Source organism: Mustelus asterias, chromosome 8 (assembly GCF_964213995.1).
Source record: "Mustelus asterias chromosome 8, sMusAst1.hap1.1, whole genome shotgun sequence".
NCBI lineage: Eukaryota > Metazoa > Chordata > Chondrichthyes > Carcharhiniformes > Triakidae > Mustelus > Mustelus asterias.
In genome coordinates, this window is record NC_135808.1 from 140,420,392 (window position 1) to 140,447,166 (window position 26,775).

General features: G+C 48.1%; 1 protein-coding gene across 1 annotated transcript in view; it reads left to right on the top strand.

Moving 5' to 3' along the window:
- cfap45 (cilia and flagella associated protein 45) overlaps positions 1 to 26,775 on the top strand; it is a 223,278-nt gene that overhangs the window by 131,467 nt on the left and 65,036 nt on the right. The window lies entirely within an intron of this gene.

Sequence of the window (26,775 nt, forward strand, 5' to 3'; positions counted from 1 at the left end):
CATAAGAACATAACATAAGAACATAAGAAATAGGAGCAGGAGTAGGCCATCTGGCCCTTCGAGCCTGCCCCGCCATTCAACAAGATCATGGCTGATCTGAAGCGAATCAGTTCCACTTACCCGCCTGCTCCCCATATCCCCTAATTCCCTTATCGATCAGAAAACTATCTACCCGTGATTTAAACATATTCAACGAGGAAGCCTCCACCACTTCAATGGGCAGAGAATTCCAGAGATTCACTACCCTCTGAGAGAAGAAGTTCCCCCTCAACTCTGTTCTGAACCGGCCCCCCCTTATTTTGAGGCTGTGCCCTCTAGTTCTGGTTTCCCTTCGAAGTGGAAAGAATCTCTCCACCTCTACCCTATCCAGCCCCTTCATTATCTTATATGTCTCTATAAGATCACCCCTCATCCTTCTAAACTCCAACGAGTACAGACCCAATCTGTTTAATCTCTCCTCATAAGCTACACCCCTCATCTCCGGTATCAACCTGGTGAACCTTCTCTGCACTCCCTCCAAGGCCAATATATCCTTTCGCAAATAAGGGGACCAAAACTGCACACAGTACTCCAGTTGCGGCCTCACCAGTGCCTTGTACAGTTGCAGCAAGACCTCCCTGCTTTTATATTCTATCCCCCTCGCGATAAAGGCCAACATTCCATTCGCCTTCTTGATCACCTGCTGCACCTGCAGACTGAGTTTTTGCGATTCGTGCACAAGGACCCCCAGGTCCCTCTGCACAATCGCACGATGTCATTTTTCTCCATTTAAATAATATTCCAATTTACTATTATTTCTTCCAAAGTGGATAACCTCACATTTGCTAACGTAATATTCCATCTGCCAGATCCTCGCCCACTCGCTCAGCCTATCCAAATCTCTCTCCAAATCTCCAAATCCAAAAATAGAAACATGACAACGTTCCGATGAGACAGGGAGGTTTTGGTAGGTTACGGGAACCGTGGTGCACGAAAACTGTGCTGAACCTAGTCAAAAGGAAAAGGAAAGCGTACAATAGGTTCAGAGAGCTAGGCGATGATGGGGATCCAGATGAGTATACTGCTTGTAGGAAGGGACTTAAGAAGAAAATTAGGAGAGCCAGAAGGGGTCACGAGAAGGCCTTGGCAGGTAAGATTAAGGAGAACCCAAAGGCGTTCTATAAATATGTGAAGAGTAAAAGGATGAGATGTGAAGGAATAGGACGTATAAAATGTGAAGGTGAGAAAGTCTGTACGGAACCAGAAGAAATAGCAGAGGTGCTTAATGAATACTTTACCTCAGTATTCACGGTGGAAAAAGACCTGGGTGGTTGTACAACAGGATTGCGGCGGTCTGAGAAGATTGAGTTTGTCGACATGAAGAAAGAGGATGTGTTGGAAATTTTGAATAGCATGAAGATAGATAAGTCGCCGGGACCAGATGGGATGTACCCCAGGTTACTGTGGGAGGCGAGGGAAGAGATTGCAGAGCCTCTGGCGATGATCTTTGCGTCGTCGATAGAGACGGGAGAGGTTCCGGAGGATTGGAGGATTGCGGATGTGGTTCCCATATTCAAGAAAGGGAAGAGGGATAGCCCAGGAAATTACCGACCGGTGAGTCTAACCTCAGTGGTTGGTAAGTTGATGGAGAAGATCCTGAGGGACAGGATTTATGAAGATTTAGAGAAGTTTAGTATGCTCAAAGGTAGTCAGCACGGCTTTGTCAAAGGCAAATCGTGCCTTACGAGCCTGGTGGAGTTCTTTGAAAATGTGACTAAACACATTGATGAAGGAAAAGCGGTCGATGTGGTTTACAGGGACTTCAGCAAGACGTTCGATAAGGTCCCCCATGCAAGACTTCTCGATAAAGGGAGAGGGCATGGGATACAAGGGGCTGTTGCCTAGTGGATCCAGAACTGGCTTGCCTGCAGAACACAGTAAGAGTTTTAACAACACCAGGTTAAAGTCCAACAGGCTTATTTGGTAGCAAATACCATTAGCTTTCGGAGCGCTGCTCCTTCGTCAGATGGAGTGGAAATGTGCACATTTCCACTCCATCTGACGAAGGAGCAGCGCTCCGAAAGCTAATGGTATTTGCTACCAAATAAACATAGAAACATAGAAACATAGAAAAACTACAGCACAAACAGGCCCTTCGGCCCACAAGTTGTGCCGAACACATCCCTGTTGGACTTTAACCTGGTGTTGTTAAAACTCTTACTGTGTTCACCCCAGTCCAACGCCGGCATCTCCACATCTTGCCTGCAGAAGGCAGAGACTGGTTGTAGATGGGTCTTTTTCTGAATGGAGGTCGGTCACCAGTGGAGTGCCCCAGGGATCTGTTCTGGGACCCTTGCTGTTTGTCATTTTCATAAATGACCTGGATGAGGAAGTGGAGGGATGGGTTGGTAAGTTTGCCAATGACACGAAGGTTGGTGGTGTTGTGGATAGTTTGGAGGGATGTCAGAAGCTGCAGCGTGACATAGATAGGATGCAAGACTGAGCGGAGAAGTGGCAGATGGACTTCAACCCGGATAAATGTGTAGTGGTACATTTTGGCAGGTCAAATGGGATGAAGGAGTATAATATCAAGGGTAAGACTCTTAGCAGTGTAGAGGATCCGAAGGACCTTGGGGTCCGGGTCTATAGGCCTCTTAAATCGCAGGTAGAGGAGGTGGTTAAGAAGGCGTATGGTGTGCTGGCCTTCATCAATCGAGGGATTGAGTTTAGGAGTCGGGAGATAATGATGCAGCTTTACAAGACCCTCGTCAGACCCCACTTGTGCTCAGTTCTGGACGCCCCATTACAGGAAGGATATAGAAATTATTGAAAGGGTGCAGAGAAGATTTACAAGGATGTTGCCTGGATTGGGTGGCATGCCTTATGAGAACAAAGAACAAAGAACAGTACAGCACAGGAAACAGGCCCTTCGGCCCTCCAAGCCTGTGCCGCTCCTTGATCCAACTAGACCAATCGTTTGTATCCCTCCATTCCCAGGCTGCTCATGGACAAGTCCCCGGGTCCGGATGGAATGCATCCCAGGGTATTGAAAGAAATGTCAGAGGTAATAGTGGATGCGTTGGTGATTATTTATCAAAACTCGTTGCATTCTGGGGTAGTGCCGGTTGATTGGAAAACGGCTAATGTTACGCCGCTGTTTAAAAAAGGAAGGAGACAAAAGGCGGGTAACTATAGGCCGGTCAGCTTAACGTCTGTAGTAGGGAAGATGCTGGAATCCATTATTAAAGAGGAGATAGCAGGGCATCTGGATAGAAATGGTTCGATCAATCAGACGCAGCATGGATTCATGAGGGGAAAGTCGTGCTTGACGAACATGTTGGATTTTTATGAAGATGTGACGAGGGCGGTTGATGGAGGAGAACCGGTGGATGCGGTGTTTTTGGATTTCCAAAAGGCGTTTGATAAGGTGCCCCATAAAAGGCTGCTGAAGAAGATTAGGGCACACGGAGTTGGGGGTAGTGTGTTCAAGTGGATTGGGGACTGGCTATCCGACAGGAAGCAAAGAGTCGGAATAAATGGGTGTTTTTCCGTTTGGAGGAAGGTAACTAGTGGCGTGCCGCAGGGATCGGTACTCGGGCCGCAACTGTTTACCATTTATATAGGTTTAAGACGGAGTTGAGGAGGAACTTCTTCTCCCAGAGGGTGGTGAATCTCTGGAATTCTCTGCCCACTGAGGTGGTGGAGGCTACCTCGCTGAATATGTTTAAAGCGCGGATGGATGGATTCCTGATCGGTAAGGGAATTAAGGGTTATGGGGATCGGGCGGGTAAGTGGTACTGATCCACGTCAGATCAGCCATGATCTTATTGAATGGCGGGGCAGGCTCGAGGGGCTAGATGGCCTACTCCTGCTCCTATTTCTTATGTTCTTATGTGACTATCCAGGTAAGTTTTAAACGATGTCAGCGTGCCTGCCTCCACCACCCTACTTGGCAGCGCATTCCAGGCCCCCACCACCCTCTGTGTAAAAAACGTCCCTCTGATATCTGAGTTATACTTCGCCCCTCTCAGCTTGAGCCCGTGACCCCTCGTGATCGTCACCTCCGACCTGGGAAAAAGCTTCCCACTGTTCACCCTATCTATACCCTTCATAATCTTGTACACCTCTATTAGATCTCCCCTCATTCTCTGTCTTTCCAAGGAGAACAACCCCAGTCTACCCAATCTCTCCTCATAGCTAAGACCCTCCATACCAGGCAACATCCTGGTAAACCTTCTCTGCACTCTCTCTAACGCCTCCACGTCCTTCTGGTAGTGCGGCGACAAGAACTGGACGCAGTACTCCAAATGTGGCCTAACCAGCGTTCTATACAGCTGCATCATCAGACTCCAGCTTTTATACTCTATACCCCGTCCTGTAAAGGCAAGCATACCATATGCCTTCTTCACCACCTTCTCCACCTGTGTTGCCACCTTCAAGGATTTGTGGACTTGCACACCTAGGTCCCTCTGTGTTTCTATACTCCTGATGACTCTGCCATTTATTGTATAACTCCTCCCTACATTATTTCTTCCAAAATGCATCACTTCGCATTTATCCAGATTAAACTCCATCTGCCACCTCTCTGCCCAATTTTCCAGCCTATTTATATCCTGCTGTATTGCCCGACGATGCTCTTCGCTATCCGCAAGTCCAGCCATCTTCGTGTCATCCGCAAACCTGCTGATTACACCAGTTACACCTTCTTCCAAATCATTTATATATATCACAAATAGCAGAGGTCCCAGTACACAGCCCTGCGGAACACCACTGGTCACAGACCTCCAGCCGGAAAAAGACCCTTCGACCACTACCCTCTGTCTCCTATGGCCAAGATGTGGAGATGCCGGCGTTGGACTGGGGTAAACACAGTAAGAAGTTTAACAACACCAGGTTAAAGTCCAACAGGTTTATTTGGTTTGTGTGGCTTTTGCTACCAAATAAACCTGTTGGACTTTAACCTGGTGTTAGACCATAAGACCATAAGACATAGGAGCGGAAGTAAGGCCATTCGGCCCATCGAGTCCACTCCACCATTCAATCATGGTTGATTTCAACTCCATTTACCCGCTCTCTCCCCATAGCCCTTAATTCCTCGAGAAATCAAGAATTTATCAATTTCTGTCTTGAAGACGCTCAACGTCTCGGCCTCCACAGCCCTCTGTGGCAATGAATTCCACAGACCCACCACTCTCTGGCTGAAGAAATTTCTCCTCATCTCTGTTCTAAAGTGACTCCCTTTTATTCTAAGGCTGTGCCCCCGCGTCCTAGTCTCCCCTGTTAATGGAAACAACTTCCCTACGTCCATCCTATCTAAGCCGTTCATTATCTTGTAAGTTTCTATCAGATCTCCCCTCAACCTCCTAAACTCCAATGAATATAATCCCACGATCCTCAGACGTTCATCGTATGTCAGGCCTACCATTCCTGGGATCATCCGTGTGAATCTCCGCTGGACCCGCTCCAGTGCCAGTATGTCCTTCCTGAGGTGTGGGGCCCAAAATTGCTCACAGTACTCCAAATGGGGCCTAACCAGTGCTTTATAAAGCCTCAGAAGTACATCCCTGCTTTTGTATTCCAAGCCTCTTGAGATAAATGACAACATTACATTTGCTTTCTTAATTACGGACTCAACCTGCAAGTTTACCTTTAGAGAATCCTGGACTAGGACTCCCAAGTCCCTTTGCACTTTAGCATTATGAATTTTGTCACCGTTTAGAAAATAGTCCATGCCTCTATTCTTTTTTCCAAAGTGTACAACCTCGCACTTGCCCACGTTGAATTTCATCAGCCACTTCTTGGACCACTCTCCTAAACTGTCTAAATCTTTCTGCAGCCTCCCCACCTCCTCAATACTACCTGCCCCTCCACCTATCTTTGTATCATCGGCAAACTTGGCCAGAATGCTCCCAGTCCCGTCATCTAGATCGTTAATATATAAAGAGAACAGCTGTGGCCCCAACACTGAACCCTGCGGGACACCACTTGTCACCGGTTGCCATTCTGAGAAAGAACCTTTTATCCCAACTCTCTGCCTTCTGTCTGACAGCCAATCGTCAATCCATGTTAGTACCTTGCCTCGAATACCATGGGCCCTTATTTTACTCAGCAGTCTCCCGTGAGGCACCTTGTCAAAGGCCTTTTGGAAGTCAAGATAGATAACATCCATTGGCTCTCCTTGGTCTAACCTATTTGTTATCTCTTCAAAGAACTCTAACAGGTTTGTCAGGCACGACCTCCCCTTACTAAATCCATGCTGACTTGTCTTAATCCGACCCTGCACTTCCAAGAATTTAGAAATCTCATCCTTAACGATGGATTCTAGAATTTTGCCAACAACTGAGGTTAGGCTAATTGGCCTATAATTTTCCATCTTTTTTCTTGTTCCCTTCTTGAACAGTGGGGTTACAACAGCGATTTTCCAATCCTCTGGGACTTTCCCTGACTCCAGTGACTTTTGAAAGATCATAACTAACGCCTCCACTATTTCTTCAGCTATCTCCTTTAGAACTCTAGGATGTAGCCCATCTGGGCCCGGAGATTTATCAATTTTCAGACCTTTTAGTTTCTCTAGCACTTTCTCCTTTGTGATGGCAACCATATTCAACTCTGCCCCCTGACTTTCCTGAATTGTTGTTAAACTTCTTCCTATGGCCAAGCCAGTTCTCCACCCATCTAGCCACTTCTCCTTGTATCCCATGAGCCTTAACCTTCTTAACCAACCTGCCATGTGGGACTTGGTCAAATGCCTTACTGAAATCCATATAGACGATGAGGATAGAACATATAGAACATTACAGCGCAGTGCAAGCCCTTCGGCCCTCGATGTTGCGCCGACCAGTGGAACCAATCTAAAGCCCCTCTAATCTACACTATTCCAATATCATCCATATGTTTATCCAATAACCATTTGAATGCTCTTAATGTTGACGAGTCCACTACTGCTGCAGGCAGGGCATTCCACGCTCTTACTACTCTCTGAGTAAAGAACCTACCTCTAACATCTGTCCTATATCTCTCACCCCTCAATTTAAAGCTATGTCCCCTAGTGTTAGCCATCACCATCCGAGGAAAAAGGCTCTCACTATCCACCCTATCTAATCCTCTGATCATCTTGTATGCCTCTATTAAGTCACCTCTTAACCTTCTTCTCTCTAACGAAAACAACCTCAAGCCCCTCAGCCTTTCCTCATACGATTTTCCCACCATACCAGGCAACATCCTGATAAATCTCCTCTGCACCCTGTCCAACACTTCCACATCTTTCCTATAATATGGATAGGTTGAGGGAGCTCTGTCTTTTCTCCTTGGAGAGACGAAGGATGAGAGGTGACCTGAAAGAGGTGTACAAGATGTTGAGAGGTATAGATCGGGTAGATTCTCAGAGGCTTTTTCCCAGCGCTGAAATGGCTGCTATGAGAGGACACAGGTTTAAGGTGCTGGGGAGTAGGTACAGAGGAGATGTCAGGGGTAGGTTTTTCACTCAGAGGGTGGTGGGTGAGTGGAATCGGCTGCCATCAATGGTAGTGGAGGCAAACTCGATAGGGTCTTTTAAGAGACTTCTGGATGAGTACATGGGACTTAATAGGATTGAGGGTTTGATGCGCGTTATCATACACGAGGCTAGATGCTCAGGAAATAAAGGCTTTTATTTGCTGTAACGAAGCAGCCAACAATTATATACACGATCCCAGACTGAGGGGTCCCAGCCAGAGCAGGGACCTTTATACCTTCCCCAGGAGGCGGAGCCCGACTGGGATGTACCACAACACTACAATACAAAGGTGTAACAACCCCACCCTAACCCCAACAGCAACAAGTAGCACAACCCATCCCTAACCCAACAGTAACATATGTACATCCTTGTAGTACTGGCCAGACCCTGGCTCAGTACTATCCAGTGGGAACCAACGATGGTTCACCACAGGGTTATAGATAAGCCTATATATAGGCCTAGGTAGTTAGGCCTTGGGACTAGCTTAGGGGTTAAAAAAAAGGGCGGCATGGACAAGTTGGGCCGAAGGGCCTGTTTCCGTGCTGTAAACCTCTATGACTCTAAGACTCATTTAAAAAGATTTTCGGAAAACAATCGTTCCTGTCACCTTGTTCAGTACAGACCGGAATGCCATAGCATTCAGAACAGAGGAGTCAATGGTGACTCAACCGCGTGCCAGACCAAATGGCACACGTAAGCCTTTAAACAGAGACAGTTACGTTAACAGACTTCGTGTCGAAAACGGTTATAACCGATTTGAAAATGGGGAAAGAAGACACACATGGGATACTGATAAAAGACGTTTAAATCGAAGGAATGCTAAAGGGATTGTGGATCGCTGTTTCCAATGCAATTCCCCATACCACTACATTATAAATTGTCCGAAAAGAATAAATCAGGTCTTTGAAACCACATGTGACACAGAATACGTGGAAACCGACAAGTGACGAGGATAAGGACCAGGAAGACATTGTTTTGGTGACAGAGTCCTGATGATAGACTCTTTCAACTGTGCTGTTTTAGATAGTGGATGTGCATCTACTGTCTGCGGCCAAGATTGGCTAGATTGTTATTTGGGGTCTCTTGATCATTAAGACCAAAAGAAAGTAAAATATGATAGTTCCACCTGCTTTAGATTTGGAGATGACAACACTCTAACATTCTCCAAAAGGGTAATACTTCCCTGTCAGATTGAAATCATCATAGAAACCCTACAGTACAGAAGGAGGCCATTCGGCCCATCGAGTCTGCACCGACCACAATCCCACCCAGGCCCTACCCCCATATCCCTACATATTTTACCCGCTAATCCCTCTAATCTACGCATCCCAGGACACTAAGGGGCAATTTTTAACCTGGCCAATCAACCTAACCCGCACATGCTTGCCTTTATAGGACGGGGCATAGAGTATAAAAGCTGGGGTCTGATATTGCAGATGTATAGAACGTTGGTTCGGCCGCATTTGGAATACTGCGTCCAGTTCTGGTCGCCACACTACCAGAAAGACGTGGAGGCTTTAGAGAGAGTGCAGAGGAGGTTTACCAGGATGTTGCCTGTTTTGGAGGGGCTTAGTTATGAGGAGAGATTGAAAGGGTGCAGAGGAGATTTACAAGGATGTTGCCTGGATTGAGTGGCATGCCTTATGAGGAAAGAACAAAGAACAGTACAGCACAGGAAACAGGCCCTTCGGCCCTCCAAGCCTGTGCCGCTCCTTGGTCCAGCTAGACCAATCGTTTGTATCCCTCCATTCCCAGGCTGCTCATGTGACTATCCAGGTAAGTCTTAAACGATGTCAGCGTGCCTGCCTCCACCACCCTACTTGGCAGCGCATTCCAGGCCCCCACCACCCTCTGTGTAAAAAACGTCCCTCTGATGTCTGAGTTATAAAGGCTGAGGAAGCTTGGTCTTTTCTCCTAGGATGAGAGGAGACCTAATAGAGGTATACAAGATGTTCAGAGGCATAGATCGGGTGGACTCTCAGAGGCTTTTTCCCAGGGTGGAAATGGCTGCTACGAGAGGACGCAGGTTTAAGGTGCTGGGGGGTAGGTACAGGGCCAAGGCCATCCCCACACCCCCACTTCTTGCCTTCAAACAACCACGCAACCTCAAACAGACCATTGTCCGCAGCAAACTACCCAGCCTTCAGGAGAACAGTGACCACGACAGTTTGCTGCGGACAATGGTCTGTTTGAGGTTGCGTGGTTGTTTGAAGGCAAGAAGTGGGGGTGTGGGGATGGCCTTGGCGAGATGTTCGTCTTCATCAATGACACGTTGAAGGCTCCGGAGGAGATGCCGTAGCTTCTCCGCTCCGGGGAAGTACTGGACGACGAAGGGTACTCTGTTCACCGTGTCCCGTGTTTGTCTTCTGAGGAGGTCGGTGCGGTTTTTCGCTGTCCAGACAGAACAGCTAGTAAGATTCTGCAAGATCAGGAGGCAAGCTGTGGTGAAGATATTGTGATCCAGGATGAAGCGGATGAGTTGTAAAATTGCATCTGGAAACTGGCAGTTGACGGCATTGAGTACTGAGGCCGTTGCAGCAATGCCATCATCGTGGGGGATGCTGGCTGTAGAGATTTGCATTCTAATTAGTATTCTGTAATTTGATTTCTGTGTCTGTGCCCTGTTTGAGAACAGAGACCACTCCATCTGACGAAGGAGCAGCGCTCCGAAAGCTTATGGTATTTGCTACCAAATAAACCTGTTGGACTTTAACCTGGTGTTGTGAGACTTCTTACTGTGCTTACCCCAGTCCAACGCCGGCATCTCCACATCATGATGCGAGAACCTCTCCGGCTATGTCGAGGGCATCTTGAAACCCATTGTACAAAGAACCCCCAGCTTTTGTCGCGACACTACGGACTTCCTACAGAAACTCAACACACATGGAGCAGTTGAACCAGGAGCACTCCTCGTCACAATGGATGTCTCGGCACTCTACACCAGCATCCCCCACGATGATGGCATTGCTGCAACGGCCTCAGTACTCAATGCCGTCAACTGCCAGTTTCCAGATGCAATTTTACAACTCATCCGCTTCATCCTGGATCACAATATCTTCACCTTCAACAACCAGTTCTTCATCCAGACACACGGAACAGCCATGGGGACAAAATTCGCACCTCAATATGCCAACATCTTCATGCACAGGTTCGAACAAGACTTCTTCACCGCACAGGACCTTCAACCGATGCTATACACTAGATACATCGATGACATTTTCTTCCTTTGGAGTCATGGTGAGCAATCACTGAAACAACTCTATGATGACATCAACAAGTTCCATCCCACCATCAGACTCACCATGGACTACTCTCCGGAATCGGTTGCATTCTTGGACACACGCATCTCCATTAAGGACGGTCACCTCAGCACCTCACTGTACCGCAAGCCCACGGATAACCTCATGATGCTCCACTTCTCCAGCTTCCACCCTAAACACGTAAAAGAAGCCATCCCCTACGGACAAGCCCTCCGAATACACAGGATCTGCTCGGATGAGGAGGATCGCAACAGACACCTCCAGACGCTGAAAGATGCCCTCATAAGAACAGGATATGGCGCTCGACTCATCGATCAACAGTTCCAACGCGCCACAGCGAAAAACCGCACCGACCTCCTCAGAAGACAAACACGGGACACGGTGGACAGAGTACCCTTCGTCGTCCAGTACTTCCCCGGAGCGGAGAAGCTACGGCATCTCCTCCGGAGCCTTCAACGTGTCATTGATGAAGACGAACATCTCGCCAAGGCCATCCCCACACCCCCACTTCTTGCCTTCAAACAACCACGCAACCTCAAACAGACCATTGTCCGCAGCAAACTACCCAGCCTTCAGGAGAACAGTGACCATGACACCACACAACCCTGCCACAGCAACCTCTGCAAGACGTGCCGGATCATCAACACGGATGCCATCATCTCACGTGAGAACACCATCTACCAGGTACACGGTACCTACTCTTGCAACTCGGCCAACGTTGTCTACCTGATACGCTGCAAGAAAGGATGTCCCGAGGCGTGGTACATTGGGGAAACCATGCAGACGCTACGACAACGGATGAATGAACACCGCTCGACAATCACCAGGCAAGACTGTTCTCTTCCTGTGGGGGAGCACTTCAGCAGTCACGGGCATTCAGCCTTGGATCTTCAGGTAAGCGTTCTCCAAGGCGGCCTTCACGACACACGACAGCGCAGAGTCACTGAGCAGAAACTGATAGCCAAGTTTCGCACACATGAGGACGGTCTAAACCGGGATGTTGGATTTATGTCACATTATCAGTAACCCCCACAGCTTGACTCCTGGACTTGCACAATTTCACAAGCTGTACTGTCTGGAGACAATACACATCTCTTTAACCTGTGTTGAATGCTCCCTCCACCCACATTGTCTGTGCATTTAAGACCTGGTTGGCTGTAGAGATTTGCATTCTAATCAGTATTCTGTAATTTGATTTCTGTGTCTGTGCCCTGTTTGAGAACAGAGACCACTCCATCTGACGAAGGAGCAGCGCTCCGAAAGCTTATGGTATTTGCTACCAAATAAACCTGTTGGACTTTAACCTGGTGTTGTGAGACTTCTTACTGTGCTTACCCCAGTCCAACGCCGGCATCTCCACATCATGATTAGCCATAGAAGACAGAGGGTAGCAGTGGAGGGGTCTTTTTCCGATTGGAGGTCTGTGACTAGTGGTGTTCCGCAGGGCTCTGTACTGGGACCTCTGCTGTTTGTGATATATATAGATGATTTGGAGGAAGATGTAGCTGGTGTGATCAGTAAGTTTGTGGACGACGCAAAGATTGCTGGAGTTGCGGATCGTGATGAACATTGTCAGAGAATACAGCAGGATATAGATAGGCTGAAACATTGGGCGGAGAAATGGCAGATGGAATTTAATCCAGACAAATGCGAAGTGATGCATTTCGGTAGATCGAATGCAGGGGGGAGCTATACAATAAATGGCAGAACCATCAGGAGTATAGACACACAGAGGGACCTGGGTGTACAAGTCCACAGATCCTTAAAGGTGGCAGCACAGGTGGAGAGGGTGGTCAAGAAGGCATATGGCATAGAATATAGAAAAACTACAGCACAAACAGGCCCTTCGGTCCAAAAGTTGCGCCGGTCATGATATATATACTCTTCCATGGACTGAGTATCTTGTCTCCTCATCCTGTCAAACATCACCCATTCTTCATAATTCTCCGAGAACTCATCTTTCTGGTAAAACTTATCTAAGTATTGTAGCAGGAGCTGTCACCCTTCTTCTCTATTTAGGGCATCTGCTGTCCAATCGGAAAATACTTTGCTCCTTATCTTGCTCCTAATTGGAAATGACACAGTAAATGCCATACCTTGCTTTTTTTCGGTATTGTGGTGACAGGGGTCCACATTCCCACCTCTGCCTTCCATTGTCGAAATGGTTAGGCTTCTGAAATGACAGGGGGACAATCCAATCCCACCGGCTTACTTCTACCTTCTACAATTGTTGTAGCACTTCTTCAAAAACAAACACCAAGTTACGATGGGTTTCCTCTGCTACCAGAAGGAACTCTTCAAATGCAGACAATAAAAATATAACAAAACTTACTCCAACTTATAAATCAAAGAAAGGGTTCAATGAAGAAACTTCATTACTCCAAACTTGGGGCCTCGCCCTAGGCCACTCCAAGCTCCACACAATTCCCAACAGATTCTTATTTATAGTGAGTCAGCTGGTTAGCTGAGCATCACATCATCCTGTAACTGGTTGCATGGTTTACTGGGTCAGCTGATTCTTACAGTTTGTTACCATTGGTCACATTACATCTGATACAAACTCGTCACCGGTTACTTTCTAACACATTGCGTCTCCATAGTCATCTCACTCAGTGCCAGCTCAAAGGACACCACCACTCACTCTCTCAAAAACACTTCATCTCCTGTGTGGGTCATGTCCTTATCACCTCACTTGTCCCACTCACCATCTGCACATGCCAGGCATCTTTATCATCTGCCCTGGCACACATTCTGCTTACACTCTCTCCGCCTATTTTGATGTCGGACAAGCTGGCACATAATAAAAGGGAGAGATCCCAGATGGGCGGAGGGATGCCAGAGACAAAAGTCCTCACTGACTTTGAAAAAAGAACCCTCCAGATGGTCAGAGAGGACATTGACTGCACCTGTGCCGATGGTATGATTGGCAAAAGTAAACCAAATGAGGATTCATCAGACAACACTGGTGTGAGCAATGGCTCCTGTTTCTAAAGGTCCCAGCCATGCACAAATGAAATCTCCTTTCTTTTGTAGGCAAGTCTGAAGCAGCCCAGAGTGTTTTCTGGCCAGGTCAGAGACACCAGCTCTTCCACCAACACAGATGATTTCTCAGATGTTGAGATTGAAGAGTCGTCACAACTTTCACCCACACCCTCCACTAGCACAGAGACACACACCTTGTGGGACTCAGTTTTAGAGAAGCCAAAATCTGGTGAGCATCTCACTCTTTCTGATCCACACCAGGTGGAGGCAGAGATATCCCAGGCTGCCAGCACATGTAGGATTGCTGGTGGCCAGGAATCTGAGCCCCAGTCAGGTGACGTGCAACTGGACCTGGTCATGGCTCAGTTGCTGGAGCTCCAAAGGCAAAGTTGGGAATATCAGGAAGGGATGTCAGCTACACTCTTCAGAGTGAGAGACAACATGGAGGAGTCCTAATGCCTTCTATCCGAGATAATTGTGCTGAAGCTTCAATGCAATGAGGTTAACACAGTGTGAGTGACAGTTGCCGTGGAGGCTGCAGCAGCACATGCACCTCATGATGCAGGCATTTGTCGATAAGTGCCAACGCCAGAGGACAGTGGGGCTTCTCGAGCTTCATCCAGCTGCCCTTCTATCCCGAGGAGGAAGCCAGGGACCCGCAAGCATCCATAGGTGGAGGAGCAGCTGCTGCACACCCCTGGACCATCCACCCATTTGACCAGAGTGTCCAGCCCACCAGAATCCTCTCTTCCTGTGATCACATCAGTTGCAGTTCCAGAGGCCGAGGAGGGTGGCACTGCAGGTCAGTACCCATCTGGGTCTTGGCCCTCCAGAGAATGGCCACCACGGTCACCACAGACAATAAGATGTAGCAGACAGCAGGCTGCCTCCATCTCCGCCCTGGACCTTGGGAATGCGGCAGGACATAATGGCAGGCTTAGAAAGGTTAAGAAGCTCCAGTTGCACAGCATGGGCATGGGTGTGAAGCACTTGTAGATAGTGTTCTTCTCTGTAAATAAACTCTCACTGATTGCACCCTTTCTATAGCTCTTGCTGATCTGTGTTTGTAGTCCCGATCGTAACATTGGACTCCTGAACCAGGAAAAGACAAGGTGCTCAGTCCAGGGATTCCTCCATGTGCTTTCTGCAAGATTACCAGCACATTGGTAGTGCCCCTTCACACTGACTTAACACATCAGCCATATCTGTCTCTCTTGGAAATGAGGATGTCTCCCACAGGGCTTGCATCGCGCATTCCAATCATTTCCTATATGTGCTTTCTGCAACCATTGACCTGCTGTTGGCCTATTTCATTTGTCTCAGTCTCCATGACAATGCACCTCAAGGGCACAGCTCACCAATGATGACCTTATATCAGGAGAGGTGAAACTCACCGCATGGCATCGCCATAGAAACGTAGAAAATAGGGAGGAGGCCATTCACCCCTTTGAGTCTGTTCTGCATTCATTATGACCATGGCTGACCATCCAACTCAATAACCTGATCCTGCCTAACCCCCTCCCTTTGCCTCAAGTGCTACATCTATCTTCTCCTTGAAAACACACAATGTTTTAACCTTAACTGCTTTCTGTAGTAGTGAATTACACAGGCTGGCCACTCACTGGGTGAAGACATTTCTCCTCACCTCTGTCCTAAACGCTCTACCCTGTATTCTGAGACTATGACCACTGGTCCTGGACACCTCCCACCACTTCTTGTATCTACCCTGTCTAGTCAAAGAACAAAGAACAAAGAACAGTACAGCACCGGAAACAGGCCCTTCGGCCCTCCAAGCCTGTGCAGCTCCTGGGTCCAACTAGACCAATTGTTTGTATCCCTCCATTCCCAGGCTGCTCATGTGACTATCCAGGTAAGTTTTAAACGATGTCAGCGTGCCTGCCTCCACCACCCTACTTGGCAGCGCATTCCAGGCCCCCACCACCCTCTGTGTAAAAAACATCCCTCTGATATCTGAGTTATACTTCGCCCCTCTCAGCTTGAGCCCGTGACCCCTCGTGATCGTCACCTCCGACCTGGGAAAAAGCTTCCCACTGTTCACCCTATCTATACCCTTCATAATCTTGTACACCTCTATTAGATCTCCCCTCATTCTCCGTCTTTCCAAGGAGAACAACCCCAGTCTACCCAATCTCTCCTCATAGCTAAGACTCTCCATACCAGGCAACATCCTGGTAAACCTTCTCTGCACTCTCTCTAACGCCTCCACGTCCTTCTGGTAGTGCGGCGACCTGAACTGGACGCAGTACTCCAAATGTGGCCTAACCAGCGTTCTATACAGCTGCATCATCAGACTCCAGCTTTTATACTCTATACCCCGTCCTGTAAAGGCAAGCATACCATATGCCTTCTTCACCACCTTCTCCACCTGTGTTGCCACTTTCAAGGATTTGTGGACTTGCACACCTAGGTCCCTCTGTGTTTCTATACTCCTGATGACTCTGCCATTTATTGTATAACTCCTCCCTACATTATTTCTTCCAAAATGCATCACTTCGCATTTATCCGGATTAAACTCCATCTGCCACCTCTCCGCCCAATTTTCGAGCCTAATTATATCCTGCTGTATTGCCCGACAATGCTCTTCGCTATCCGCAAGTCCAGCCATCTTCGTGTCATCCGCAAACTTGCTGATTACACCAGTTACACCTTCTTCCAAATCATTTATATATATCACAAATAGCAGAGGTCCCAGTATAGAGCCCTGCGGAACACCACTGGTCATGATGTGGAGATGCCGGCGTTGGACTGGGGTAAGCACAGTAAGAAGTCTCACAACACCAGGTTAAAGTCCAACAGGTTTATTTGGGTTAAAGTCCAACAGGTTTATTTGGTAGCAAATACCATTATGGTATTTGCTACCAAATAAACCTTTTGGACTTTAACCTGGTGTTGTGAGACTTCTTACTGTGAACACCACTGGTCACAGACTTCCAGCCGGAAAAAGACCCTTCGACCACTACCCTCTGTCTCCTATGGCCAAGCCAGTTCTCCACCCATCTAGCCACTTCTCCTTGTATCCCATGAGCCTTAACCTTCTTACTGGCACTGGAGCGGGTCCAGCGGAGATTCACACGGATGATCCCAGGAATGGTAGGCCTGACATACGATGAACGTCTGAGGATCGTGGGATTATATTCATTGGAGTTTAGGAGGTTGAGGGGAGATCTGATAGAAACTTACAAGATAATGAACGGCTTAGATAGGATGGACGTAGGGAAGTTGTTTCCATTAACAGGGGAGACTAGGACGCGGGGGCACAGCCTTAGAATAAAAGGGAGTCACTTTAGAACAGAGATGAGGAGAAATTTCTTCAGCCAGAGAGTGGTGGGTCTGTGGAATTCATTGCCACAGAGGGCTGTGGAGGCCGAGACGTTGAGCGTCTTCAAGACAGAAATTGATAAATTCTTGATTTCTCGAGGAATTAAGGGCTATGGGGAGAGAGCGGGTAAATGGAGTTGAAATCAACCATGATTGAATGGTGGAGTGGACTCGATGGGCCGAATGGCCTTACTTCCGCTCCTATGTCTTATGGTCTTATGGTCTTAACCAACCTGCCATGTGGGACTTTGTCAAATGCCTTACTGAAATCCATATAGACGACATCCACGGCCCTTCCTTCATCAACCGTTTTTGTCACTTCCTCAAAAAACTCCACCAAATTTGTAAGGCACGACCTCCCTCTTACAAAACCATGCTGTCTGTCACTAATGAGATTGTTCCGTTCTAAATGCACATACATCCTGTCTCTAAGAATCCTCTCCAACAACTTCCCTACCACGGACGTCAAGCTCACCGGCCTATAATTTCCTGGGTTATCCCTGCCACCCTTCTTAAACAACGGGACCACATTCGCTATCCTCCAATCCTCAGGGACCTCACCCGTGTCCAAAGAAGTGACAAAGATTTCCGTCAGAGGCCCAGCAATTTCATCTCTCGTCTCCCTGAGCAGTCGAGGATAGATGCCATCAGGCCCTGGGGCTTTGTCAGTTTTAATGTTCCCTAAAAAACCAAACACTTCCTCTCTTGTAATGGAGATTTTCTCTAACGGGTCAACACCTCCCTCTGAGACACTCCCGGTTAACACACCCCTCTCCTTCGTGAATACCGATGCAAAGTATTCATTTAGGATCTCCCCTATTCCCTTGGGTTCTAAGCATAATTCCCCTCCTTTGTCCCTGAGAGGTCCGATTTTCTCCCTGACAACTCTTTTGTTCCTAACGTATGAATAGAATGCCTTAGGATTCTCCTTAATCCTGCCTGCCAAGGACATCTCGTGACCTCTTTTTGCCCTTCTAACTCCCCGTTTGAGTTCTTTCCTACTCTCTCTGTATTCCTCCAGAGCTCCATCTGTTTTCAGTTGCCTGGACTTAACGTACGCCTCCCTTTTCATTTTAATCAGATCCTCAATTTCCCTAGTTATCCACGGCTCTCGAATCCTACCTTTCCTATCTTTCCTTTTTACAGGCACATGCCTATCCTGCAGCCTTATCAATAGTTCCTTAAAAGACTCCCACATGCCAGACGCGGACTTACCGTCGAACATCCTCTCCCAATCAACATCCACCAATTACATAAGAACATAAGAAATAGGAGCAGGAGTAGGCCATCTAGCCCCTCGAGCCTGCCCCGCCATTCAATAAGATCATGGCTGATCTGACGTGGATCAGTACCACTTACCCGCCTGATCCCCATAACCCTTAATTCCCTTACCGATCAGGAATCCATCCATCCGCGCTTTAAACATATTCAGCGAGGTAGCCTCCACCACCTCAGTGGACAGAGAATTCCAGAGATTCACCACCCTCTGGGAGAAGAAGTTCCTCCTCAACTCTGTCTTAAACCGACCCCCCTTTATTTTGAGGCTGTGTCCTCTAGTTTTAACTTCCTTACTAAGTGGAAAGAATCTCTCCGCCTCCACCCTATCCAGCCCCTGCATTATCTTATAAGTCTCCATAAGATCCCACCTCATCCTTCTAAACTCCAACGAGTACAAACCCAATCTCCTCAGCCTCTCCTCATAATCCAAACCCCTCATCTCCGGTATCAACCTGGTGAACCTTCTCTGCACTCCCTCCAATGCCAATATATCCTTCCTCATATAAGGGGACCAATACTGCACACAGTATTCCAGCTGCGGCCTCACCAATGCCCTGTACAGGTGCATCAAGACATCCCTGCTTTTATATTCTATCCCCCTCGCAATATAGGCCAACATCCCATTTGCCTTCTTGATCACCTGTTGTACCTGCAGACTGGGCTTTTGCGTCTCATGCACAAGGACCCCCAGGTCCCTTTGCACAGTAGCATGTTTTAATTTGTTTCCATTGAGATAGTAATCCCATTTGTTATTATTTCCTCCAAAGTGTATAACCTCGCATTTATCAACGTTATACTCCATTTGCCATATCCTCGCCCACTCACTCAGCCTGTCCAAATCTCTCTGCAGATCTTCTCCGTCCTCCACACGATTCACTTTTCCACTTATCTTTGTCTCGTCTGCAAACTTCGTTACCCTACACTCCGTCCCCTCCTCCAGATCATCTATATAAATGGTAAACAGTTGCGGCCCGAGTACCGATCCCTGCGGCACGCCACTAGTTACCTTCCTCCAAACGGAAAAACACCCATTTATTCCGACTCTTTGCTTCCTGTCGGATAGCCAGTCCCCAATCCACTTGAACACACTACCCCCAACTCCGTGTGCCCTAATCTTCTTCAGCAGCCTTTTATGGGGCACCTTATCAAACGCCTTTTGGAAATCCAAAAACACCGCATCCACCGGTTCTCCTCCATCAACCGCCCTCGTCACATCTTCATAAAAATCCAACATGTTCGTCAAGCACGACTTTCCCCTCATGAATCCATGCTGCGTCTGATTGATCGAACCATTTCTATCCAGATGCCCTGCTATCTCCTCTTTAATAATGGATTCCAGCATTTTCCCTACTACAGACGTTAAGCTGACCGGCCTATAGTTACCCGCCTTTTGTCTCCTTCCTTTTTTAAACAGCGGCGTAACATTAGCCGTTTTCCAATCAACCGGCACTACCCCAGAATGCAACGAGTTTTGATAAATAATCACGAACGCATCCACTATTACCTCTGACATTTCTTTCAATTCCTGCCTAATCCGGCTATAGTCAGCCTTCCCCCAATTTAGCACCCTGCCCGTAGGACAGCACTCATCCTTGTCCATTACTATCCTAAAGTTAACAGAGTTGTGGTCACTATTTGCCACATGTTCCCCTACCGAAACGTTGACGACCTGACCGGGCTCATTTCCCAGGACTAGGTCCAGTATAGCCCCCTCTCTAGTCGGGCTATCTACATACTGTTCCAAAGAACCTTCCAGTACTCATTTTACAAATTCCTCCCCGTCCGGACCCCCAGCTCTAAGCACTTTCCAGTCTGTGCCAGGGAAATTAAAGTCCCCCACTACAACAACCCTATTTTTTCTGCACCGATCCAGAATCTCCTGACATATCCTTTCCTCCACTTCCCGTGGGCTGTTGGGTGGTCTGTAGTACACCCCCAGCATAGTGACTGCACCCTTCCTGTTTCTGAGTTCCACCCACTGCGACTCAGTACATGACCCCTCTAAGTTGTCTACCCTCTGCACCGCGGTAATATGCTCCTTAACTAATATCGCTACTCCCCCACCTTTTTTAGCCCCTCCTCTGTCTCGCCTAAAACACTTATACCCCGGAATATTCAGCTGCCAGCCCTGTCCTTTTAACCAAGTTTCCGTCACCGCAACCACATCCAAATTCCGCATAAGCATTAAGGCCCTAAGTTCGTCTGTTTTACCCGTTACGCTCCTCGCATTGAATCCTGTTAGAATTTTATTGGTTTCCCCCTCATTCTTCTGAACACCAACGAATACAATCCTAACCAACTCAATCTCTCCTCAGACGTCAGTCCCACCATCCCAGGAATCAGTCTGGTAAACCATCTCTGCATTCCCCCTAGTGCAAGAACATCCTTCCTCAGATAAGAAGACCAAAATTGCACACAATATTCCAGATGTGGTCTCACCAAGGCCCTGTATAATTGCAACAACACATCCCTGCTCCTGTACTCAAATCCTCTTGCGAACGTACCATTTGCCTTTTTTACTGCCTGCTGTACCTGTCTGCTTACCTTCAGTGACTGGTATGTGAGGACACCCATGCCTCATTGCACATTCCCCTCTCCTAATTTATGGCCATTCAGATAGTAATCTGCCTTCCTGTTTTTGCTCCCGATGTGGATAACCTCACATTTACCCACGTTATACTGCATGTGCCATTCATTTGTCCAATTAATCAATTCGTCCAAATCACACTGAAATACCTTTATCTCCTCCTCAAAGCTCACCCTCCCACTGAGCTTTGTGTCATCTGCAAATTTGGAGATATTACATTTAGTTCCCCCATGTAAATCATTAATATATAAAGTGAATATCTGGGGCCCCAGCACTGATCCCTGACCCACCCTACTAGTCACTGCCTGCCATTTTGAAAATGATCTGTTTATTCTTACTCTTTGTTTCCTGTCTGCCAACCAGTTTTCTATCCATCTCAATACACTATCCCAAATCCCATGCATCATAAGGTCAGAAGTGGGGCTGTTCGCCAATGATTGCACAATGTTCAGCATCATTCGTGACTCCTCAGATACTGAAGTAGTCCATGTTCAAATGCACAAGATCTGGACAATATCCAGGCTGGGACTGACAAATGGCAAGTAACATTCACAAAGAACAAAGAACAATACAGCACAGGAACAGGCCCTTCGGCCCTCCAAGCCCGCGCCGCTCCCCGGTCCAGGATTGAATCCTGAATCCAGGATCCCCGCCCAATTCACGCCACACAAGTGCCAGGCAATGGCCATCACCAATAAGAGACACTCTTACCACTTCCCCTTAACATTCAATAGTGTCACTGAATCCCCCACTGTCAACATCTTTGGGGTTACCATTGACCAGAAGCTCAACTGGACTCACCACATAAACACAGTGGCTACAAGAGCAGGCCAGAGGCTAGGAATTGCTCCCCAAAGCCTGTCGACCATCTACAAGGCACAAGTCAGGAGTGCGATGGAATACTCTCCACTTGCCTGGATGGGTGCAGCTCCAACAACACTCGAGAAGCTCAACACCATCCAGGACAAAGCAGCCCGCTTGATTGGCACCACCTTACCTACTACTTACCAATCAACTCTCTCCATTGTAGCCTCTACTACTGCAGCTGGGGAAGACGACTATCTGAAAGTTATAAAGCAAAGAAAAAAAGCAAAAACACCTCTTTCCACTCTGCACCCAAGTCCAACTGTGCTTCAAATGACCAAAACCCACACTCACTCTGGCTGTGTCTCATTCAGGATGTGCTCTATCCCACTGCTCCTGTGAAAAGTTCAATGAATGAAGGGGCATCACACAGGAATCTATTAAATACTAGCAAGAATCGACAGGTAGATGCAGGATGGATGATCCCGATGGTGGGGGAGTCTACAACCAGGGGTTATAGTCTTAAGGATAGAACTGAGATGAGGAGAAATTTCTTCACCCAGAGAATGGTAAGCCTATGGAATTTGTTACCAAAGAAAGTGGTTGAGGCCAAAAAGATGCATGTTTTCAAGAAGGAGTTAGATATAACTTTTGGGGTGAAAGGGATCAAAGGATATGGGGGGAGGCAGGATCAGCTGTGATCACAACGAATGGCAGAGCAGGCCCAAAGGGCTAAATGGCCTACTCCTGCTCCTATTTTCTATGTTTCTATTTTATGCACTGTCCCCACGGCAATCCTCCTGCAATGAAGGAACTGCAGGCAGCTGCTCCCTGCCCATCTCCCAGTGACAGGAGCCTTACCACTGAGAGTGTGCACTGCTGCCTGTCAGATGAGGGAGCAGTGTTCAGAGAAGAAAAGTGAGAATAATGGGATGTCCTCACTGGGTGACCTCATCACCTTCTATGAATCTGGTGTTTATGAACACATCCCAAGTTTGTCTGGCCATCGCCACTGGCTCACAGCAAACGTACTCTCCCTCGAGGACCTCCCCTTTCTCATCCATTTTGACATCCTCCTTATTGGAGGAAATGGGTGACTCCTCCATCTCGTTTTCAGGCAGTTCCTCCCCTCATGCAGGGTGCAGCAGGTGACCAGAGTGACGCCCCCTGTGGATTGTGCTGCAGAGCTCCACCAGACTGGTCCAGATACCAGAACTACATCTTCAGTATACTTATGGTCTGCGCCACCAAAGCGAGTAGTAACACAAGCCTCATTGTCCCAGCTTTCCTCTCTAGCCTACGCACAGGCATTATTAGCCACATCATAGAGATAGAAATATATAGCACGGAAATAGGCCCTTCAGCCCAACTCATCATGCTGTCTTTTGTGGGTAGCCCTTGCCCCAGAGAAGCCAGCCCTGTAGCTGCTGCAGATCCTCAAACATGAGAGTGATCTGAGACCATTTCAGATTGTAGAAGTCGTGCATACTCTCAGGGAACCAAGCACACAACATTGAGAGGGTGGAAGGCCTTGCTGTTCATGTAGATCACTCCTTGATGCCTTGGGGATCACAGTGCCACAGGAGAGCAAGTTAATGGCACCATGCACTTGTTGAAAGTCAGCCATTTGCACAAAGCCCATCGCTGTTGCATCCTGGCTTTCCTGACCCTGATCGGAGTGGATGAATCTGAGTGCCCTCAGAAAGATTACGTCACTCATCTGGATGCACATTGCAGAGGCTTGCAAGATGACAGACAGATCACCTGTGGAGCCCTGGAAAAAGCCACGAGTCTAAAACCACCTCTGTGACTTTTAGCACCACTGGCAGTGAATGCCCTCCAAGTCCTTGTGGTGTTAAATCCTGCAAAAGTGACAGATGTGAGAAATCAATTCCCTTGACATGCAATGTCTTCAGTGACAGTGGTTCTCAGACATTTCCAGGTATTTCAGGCACTGTCTATATTCAGCCTGGGTCTAGTGAGATACCTCCAAGTGACCGTTCACTGGGGTTCCTCCTCTGCCTGTGGAGCAGACACAGCTACCCCTTCCTCCTCAGGATTTTCCAGTGCGTCTGGCAAGTCGGACACTGTAAGAAGCTTGTGGCTTGTGCTTCCAAATAAACCTGTTGGACTTTAACCTGGTGTTGTCAGACTTCTTACTTTGCTTACCCAAGTCCAACGCCGGCATCTCCACATCAAGTCAGACACCTCCATTGATGCCTTCTTCTCTCCTGTCTATGAGCCAGACGAATGATTGCGTTCAATAGGTTCCATCATTCCAGTGCTCTCCTCACGGCAACATCAAAGAGAGAGACTTGATAGTTATCATGTGGCTTACAAGATCCACTTTTTGCCCAATCATCATCAGGAGCTGCCTCCCAGAGACCAGTGAACCATGTCCTGGCCATCGCATGATGCCTAGTCCTTCAGTCACTTGCTGAATGGGCAACACTCCACACTGCCATAGAACTATAGAAACCATAGAAACCCTACAGTACAGAAAGAGGCCATTCGGCCCATCGAGTCTGCACCGACCACAATCCCACCCAGGCCCTACCCCCATATCCCTACATATTTCCCACTAATTCCTCGAACCCACACATCTCAGGACACTAGGGGCAATTTTTAGCATAGCCAATCAACCTAACCCGCACATCTTTGGACTGTGGGAGGAAACCGGAGCACCCGGAGGAAACCCACGCAGACACGAGGAGAATGTGCAAACTCCACACAGACAGTGACCCAAGCCAGGAATCGAACCCAGGTCCCTGGAGCTGTGAAGCAGCAGTGCTAACCACTGTGCTACCGTGCCGCCCTTGCCATAGCTTTGGCCACTCTCCTTCATTGTCCAGGGCTTTGCTCTAAGGGCTTGCGAGCAACCCAGACTATGGGGGACATGTGTCATAACATACCTCAGCATACAACCAAGGATTCGGAGTGCTGTCCTCGGGCAGTATGTCATTGCCAACTTGCTAAGAGAATGTATTTGCTTGCCCAGTTAGCCAGTGGCGCAGGGAAACCAAAGCAATCAGTGATTTTGGAGATCAACGTGCCAAGAGTTAAACGCTGAGTGGCAGTCAGTGAAACTCATGCACATAAATGGTGATTTAGTGAGCATAATTGTGTGTGGTGTTAGATTCCAGGCATGTCAATTGAGTTATATCTGAACAATCTCAGCTGCAGTAATGAGCCTCCAGAACCCACTCCCCCCGTCAGATTTGAGTGGATGCATCAGTCCTTGAAGACTGGCCACCCACCCACCACACTGCCCCAGGCTTTCCTTCCCTCTGTGAAGCCCTCCCAAGAAGCCCAGGGCCCAGCAGCAGGAGGCAGCCTTAGGAACGGTGATATTCACACTTTGCAATCATCACCCTGGTAGCCAGGAGTCTTCCTCCTGCTAGCATTCCAGTTTTACACCCAGTAACTTTCCACTTTGACCCCGATAGTCTTCCAGGTTTATCCCAGCCTCCCTCAAGTCCCCGAGTCCTATGCTGGTACCCCCGGGTCATGCCACCTCACCCCATTTCTTGGTGCCACCCCCTCCCTCCCGTGAATGTGCAGAGCCAATTCATGAGGGCAGTGCTTCCCTACAAATTCCCCTCGGAGATCTGCTCGCCAGGTCCATGCCTTTTGAAACCAGCTGTGGTTTGCATCGCCATGACATCATGCTGCCGTGGATGGAGATTTTGACGGGGGGATATGATTCCTGCAGAGAGACCCAATAATAAGATGCAAATTAATGGAAATTAGGTTCCCAATGTTGCATGGTGGGAAATACGGCCCACCACTGACGGAGAGAGAGGGCAATCACGGGAAGCCTTCCCGCTGATGTAAAACATGACTTTGGCCTTTTCACTCCCTCACTGCGCCTGCCGATCAAAACAGGAGGAAAATCTTGGTCCATGAGTGAGCAAGTAGCAATAGGGATTGAGAGTGAGTGAGTGAGAGAGGGAGAGAGAACAAGAGTGAGAGAATGAAAGTCAGAGCGTGAGTGTAAGAGACAGAGAAAGAGGAAGAGAAAGCATGTGTGAGCATGAGAATTAACTTGAGAGAACTGTTGAGAAGAGGTATCAAATCATAACTCGCTCCCCTCCCATCACTTAACCCGTCCTTCTCTGTTCCAACTCAGCCCTCTCTCTTTCCCACGATTTTCTCTATCTCTCTCTGCTCCTCTCCACATTGCATTGTCTTCCCACTCTCCAGCATCATTCTCCAACTGTCCTCTTATGCTGTCCCCATTCTGCATCTCCCCATTCTCCTCATGCTCTGCCTCCCTGTCCCTCTCCTCTCCCATTCTCCCCTTTCCCACTCTTCCCCCCCATTCTCTCTCCTCTTCCTATCTTCTCCTGTCTCATTCTCCCCCTCTCATCTGTCCCTCTCCACCACTCTCCTCCCACTCTCTCTCTCCTTTCCTCTCCTTCCTTCTCCCCAATCCCACACTCTCTCCCACTCACCCCTCCCTCCTCCTCTACAACTCCGGCTCACCATTTCCCTCGTTCCACCCTCTCCACCAACTCTTTAATCACGATCTCTCCTCTCAATCCTCCCCTTCTACTTACCCTCTCATGAACACATGAATTAGGAGCAGGAGTGGCCCACTTGACTCCTTGAATCTGCTCTGCCATTCAATAAGGTCATGGCTGATCTGATTGGATCTTCAGCCCCACATTCCTAGCCACCCCTGATAAGCTTTCATCCCCTTGTTAATCAAGAATCTACCTAGCTCTGCCTGAAAAATATTCCTATTCCCTCCTATTTTCTGCACCACCATCCCCCCCTCCCCTTCTCTCCCCTCCTTCTCTCTGTCCTTCTATTCTCCTCTATCTTTCCCTTCCCTCTACCTCACCCCTCCACTTGTACCCCTCTCACCTCTCCACCTCCTCTCCTTATGGCCCTCTTTGGACTCTTCTCCTCTTCCCTATTCTCCCCCCTGCTCCTGTCCATGCACCCTCTGCATTTCTCCCCTATCTCCATCTTTGCTTCCTTATCCCCTTTCCCAGCCTTTCTACACCACCATACTCTTCCCCTCCCTTCCCACTTAACTCACTCCC